Genomic DNA, 6,000 nt, shown 5'->3' with positions numbered 1-6,000 from the left:
ATTTCGTAGTTATCCGAAAACAGAGATACAAAAAAGTATAAATAATTTTTTAAAAAGCTTAGTTCTAATTACATCTTAATTGTTCAAAAATAAATTTACCAGCTGTTTAGAGAACTAGCAGAATCCATTAAAAGCCATAGTTTGTCAAATGAGAATGGATGTAAATGTCTATAACTACAACGATTAAAAACTTTGTTTCCCTACTTTATCGAAGCAATGATAACTGAAACCAATTAAACTAATTCAGTAAACAAGAAAAAGCGAGCTTGCTAAGGAAATGCATTAACTAACTTTTGAGCCCTCAACTGAGTACAGTAATTATAAACTGAAATCTTGTCTTACTTTGAAATAATTTTTTATAAATTTTTCAATTCTAAATAAAAATTCGTCAGTGGATTATTTTATTTCAAAAGTTTCAGAAACATTCCTAGTATTTAAAATATCTTTACAAATTGTTTTTCCTCCGTCACCTGGTATGGCTGAACCACGAAAATACTCAAGTTACAGATTTCAAATAAATAATATAGCATACTTCTTGTAAAAATTCCATTGCAACATTAAATTCGTTTCATACTATTATGAAATGCATACGACTCACAACAAGAATACTTAATCGATTGATATTTATACAACCCCAATTATAGATTATTGAATCGTTTATACAAATGTATAAAATGAACAATCTTACACATTATGATTATAATGTGTGTGTATAAAAGTATTTAATTGTATGGGTAGCTGATCGGTTACTGTTTTAAATTAGTGTTTAAAATAAAGGTTACAGGTTGAATTGAAAAAGAGGTCAATTTTAGAACCAACCGAGATGTATCATTGCGTTAGCAATTAATCCTATAGTGGAATTTAAAAAAATACCCCCGCCGCAGCAAACCTGCAGACTAAGCGAATTCCCATTTGCCTGATTGGATTTACACTAAAATGTCTCCTTAAAAATATTACATTTATTCCCTATTTAAATAGCATTAGTTTAACGAGTACTTAGGTTTGCTGCAACAGGGAGGGTGGTAAAAAAGTGTTTTTTTTGTACAATGTCAATAGTTTAGTATGAAATGAATGCATTTTCCAAATTTGATCAAAATATGCTCATAAACAAGCAAACTACAACAGTTTACAATTTTCTCCGTAAGAATAACATGGGAATTTTAAATTTACATTTTTTTGAATTTTCTCCGTAGCCATTAGGCGCATAATATACTAAATTATTTGTTTTTTTAAGCTCTACAAAATGATTTGGAAATAAGTTGCTAAATTTTATGTTTTTAGGGTCAAAAATGGGAAAAACCAATTTTTACCCCATTAAACCCCCCATAAACCCCCTTCCCATAGTCCGATCATGCTGGTTCGCGAACTCGTTCGAATAAACGTAGGTTTACACATTTGTACCAAATTTCATAAAAATCGGATGATTTTTGCTCGAGTTATCGCGCTAACGGACACATATATAAATATATATATATATATATATATATTTATATGAATTCGAACAGATGGTGTTTTTGGCCTCTAGGGACCTCAAAACGAAAAAGTAAATTGGTTCCGGGTCCAGGTCTTACCATGAGTACTACGGTAATAGCTTATTCCCTATATGGGAAATTCGCTAAAAATACAATCAGTTTTGAATCAGGACTTTTTTTACAAATGTCATGTGTGTAATCACACGCACACACACAAGATAAATACAGGTTGTGTGAGAAAATTACTTTTTAATGACTCAACTGTAAGAGCGCTGAGGGTGAGAGAGCTAATAATGTAGACTGATAGGAAAACTAAAATAATATTTTAAAATATTGAAAATGCAGTAAGCCTTGATCATTGTAGCTATCCAGCAAATTTAATGGCTAAAATGACACTGCAAGTGATTCATTGTATAAGAATATATCGTTTAAACACTATCTTTATATAAATAGAGAATCAATTGTATCGCTACACTTCTCCGTCAGTTACTTTGTAGAATAGACAGACACTTTCAAGCTCTCAACAACGTCAATAAATTATTGGATCCTTTGAGAAGCAGATTGTACTTATTGTATTCCTAAAGAGTTTTCGTTCAATTTCAGTGGAATCTTATCTACACGCATTGATAAAGGAGATTGGTTTATTACGTGTATCATACATTGAGACGACAGAAAGGATGAATGTTTGACTAAATATTTTGTAATAATTGATACACTAGTTGTTTATTAGAATAACATTTTAAAATAATCACGATTTAAGAATTCAGTAAATTAACTTGATCCACAAATTACTCAACATGTAGGCCTATCACTTTTTTGAACTAAGTACTCAACCATCGACACACATTTTAAACGCAATCCCATAAGAGTAAGAGTAGGGTAAGAGAGTAAGGGTATAGAGTAAGAGTTCAATTTATTTTATCCTCCTTGCAAATTTAAATAAATTATACGTCAATGATACGGACTAGGGATACTATTTACACATTTGAACTAACCAAGTAGTCTTCTGAATGCATTTAGTTAAACAACGACCAGTTTCGACAGTTGATATAGTCAAGGTACTCACATGCTGCAGTTATGTTAGTTTATTTTAAACATAATAGTCTCTTTTATAAAACCTGGCAAACCATGTGAAGACATGAAGCTATGAATATTTGATGAAGGTTGACCGCTCCCAATATCGATCAGCATTTCAGAATAATTCCTGACCGTTCTGAGATATTGTCAGCAGGTCTTGGTTATCTCGAATAACACACAAAAATGAGCAACCTTCGTAGAATAAAGGGTCTGGCTATTCGTATAATGTTATACATTTTACACCTAACGGTTTTGAATATTGAATAATCTACATAAGTCAATAAGGCCTTCCAGTAAACTAAATGAGATTATACTATTTATGTGGTTTAACTTCCTGTAACAGAAAGATACATTGTTGCTGCACGGCTTCTTGTATTAGCATTGTCCTTAAAAGGATCTTGTTCATTTTTAATTGTTTTGTAAGAGCGTTTGACAGAGTATGTCATTGTGAAAGCCATTACAGATTTAAGCAGGTCTTTTGTAAAACATGGCTAAGCCGCATGAAACTAGTCTGATCTAAATGTAACGATAATGTGAGTTAGAGCCGTGTTAAGCCTACTTTACACAGTTTCACTAACATCGTCGTTTGTATGTAATCACTGAAAGTGTTAGCTTGGCTGTTCAACATACTTCATTTACATTAGAGATTAGTAGAAGGTAGAACCTTAAATGTTTTACAGTGTTTTCTATAAGATTATGCCGAGAATCCTTCAAGTGGGTGTTAAGAAACTTGTATTTTACTGTACCTTTAGCAAGTTTTGTTTAGATTAACCACATGTTAGTATTTATATCGTAATAATTTGTCTACACACCAACAAACTAAAATCATTTCTTTCTATATTTGTAATAAGAACAAGCTTAATGTTTCGGGTAAAATTCAAAATATTTTTAAATTTGTCACGTGTAGTGAGATTTTGAAATGTAAAAAAACAATAATAAAGTAATCACTACATGTTAAGCTGCGTATCAGCTTAAAATATGTTAAAAAACTATTTATTTTGTTTAAAATTGCCACAAACTCCAAATTCCTTATACAATATATAATTTAATAAATCTTAATTTAAGAACAAGTGGCCGATGTCATGGAAAAAGCTCAAATTCGAACAGTATCACAACTCTTGAATGTTTTCCTTAGAGACGATTCGTAGCAACAGAAGTGAGACGAACTCTCAGTCTCGCCATTAGTAAATGTTTCCGACCCAGTTGGCCGTCAGATTTGCAGTTTCCGGCGGGAAAACACTTTGAGAAATGGAGGGAGAATTGAATTGAAGGTGGAAATTCAGCATATTTTGTTGTATAATATTGATCCGGCGATTTAAGCAATAACAAAAACAAGAATATGTAGTTTTCCGTAGTTACTTCAAAAAATGTATTGTATATTTAACTGAACCTTATATAGATTGACACAATGGAAAATTAAGAAGGTTTTGGTAGTGATAGATATTTTCACTTTTTGGGGCATGGTATTTTTTAGTAAACGATGACCTACAAAACTACATCAGTTTAAATTTGTCCTTTATCATTTTTATATCAATATTATTTTACTAAGTTAGTTCTCCAAGTACTGATATATTCAAAAGTTCAGTAATTGAATTTATTGCTGTCTAAGAGTATAATGATATGATAGGTTACGTACCTTTTTTATTCCGTCGTCAGTCCTAAAATAGTCAAAAGGGTGACTAGTTTCGGGTCAGAAATGACCCATTTTCAAACCCATTTTCATCAAATTGATTGGTCCAAAATCCGACAGAAGTCGGAAGTATGTACCTTAACTTGAGTTCCGTCGTGTCCGCCGTGCTACCTGCGTCAGTGTGTCTTCTATAAAATGTAACCGGCTACTTTCTTTAAATGTGCTTTGTGTCGTAAATGTGTGAACTTTATGTGTCGACATGTGTTTGTACCTCATAACGAAGACTTCTGTCGGATTTTGGACCAATCAATTTGATGAAAATGGGTTTGAAAATGGGTCATTTCTGACCCGAAACTAGTCACCTTTTTGACTATTTTAGGACTGACGACGGAATAAAAAAGGTACGTAACCTATCATATCATTCTACATCAGTCCTGGTGGCAATAATGTTTAAATTAAGAATATAAACTTTCAAATTAAAATTAAAATCATAGTAGAAGAAACAGTATATGACAATTTTAACTTACAACATTGTGTGGTGACTTACTATGAGGGCCACCACAAAATGGGATCAACAATAGTTACAGACTTAGGTTTTAACCAAAGAATTTTGAACTAAAAAACACTTAATAATTACTTAAATACACGATGTATTTAAAAGTAAAATAATGCTACGTTCGTAACAGAATTCGTTGCTTTTGTATATAATTTTGTTGTACTACATTTAAATTAAAACATTGTAACAGAAATAATTTTGGATACAGTGTCAAAGTAACTCAATAACGTTGACGCTGTCGAGTTAAAGTGAATTTCCCGACACTAATTAGAGATACAAAGATCAACGGAACCAAAGTTAAAACTCCTTTGTTCAACGTGAATCCATTAAAACATTTAAGGTGTTCTTTACCTTACAATAATGATACGTAATCATTTAAATAACAGTTCAACATAAAAATTACTTATGTCTCACAATTTTCTCTTTGTTAATATTGGTTTTTTTCATTGCATTTAGATATTAATTATTGCCAATGAGAGACTTTGATTTAAAGTTAGGGTTGACATGATAAAAGATCGTGATATTTTAAATGAAACATCATAACATTGACGTTGGTTTGTTATGAGATATTTATCGGTACTAATCAGAGATTCAAGGATAATCGTAACAATCAACATGTCTAAAGGGTAGTAAGAAAATAAAAGTTTTATTTGCTAGGAATGCTACACAAGGATTTAAATCATTCGAATACAAGAAAAAATAATAAACTTTCTGAAATACTACGCTTCGACAAAATGTATAACGCTTCTTCATAATGGCTTAAGATTTCATAGCATAAAGGTATTAAAACCATTCAAATTCTTGCTTGGAGGCCCCCATTAGTTTCAGTATGATCCATAATTAGGGTTTTCATGTTATAGACAATACTTTTTATGATTGAAACATTCCATCATCAGAGCCAGGCAGGTTTGACTGATGTTACATCCACAAGAACGCTGTAGACTTGAGCTAATGCAGTTTGCTTGTAGTCTTGTGCTTTTAAGCCTAACTTTAGGTCACACAATACTTCGTATGAATTACTCGGGCAAATTTTTTCATTGGAAAAATCTTAAATTGGTTTTGAGATATGTGGTATGTATAATCACAAAACCTTGTAAATGCAAAATGATACTTCATAAATATATGAATGTTGCAAATTTATTCATCATTAATCAGAAGGAACCCCTTTGTACTTTTCAAATGCAGTTATATTGTAATACAGTAATTGTTTACTGATTTTAGTACAGCAAAATAGCTCTTGATTACTTAGTACTGTTGCAGATTGC

This window comes from Macrosteles quadrilineatus, unplaced genomic scaffold (assembly GCF_028750875.1).
Source record: "Macrosteles quadrilineatus isolate MER2022 unplaced genomic scaffold, UCM_ALF_1.0 Scaffold_9__3_contigs__length_116548681, whole genome shotgun sequence".
NCBI lineage: Eukaryota > Metazoa > Arthropoda > Insecta > Hemiptera > Cicadellidae > Macrosteles > Macrosteles quadrilineatus.
The sequence above is the reverse complement of the archived record's forward strand: the minus strand, read 5'-3'. Positions refer to the sequence as shown.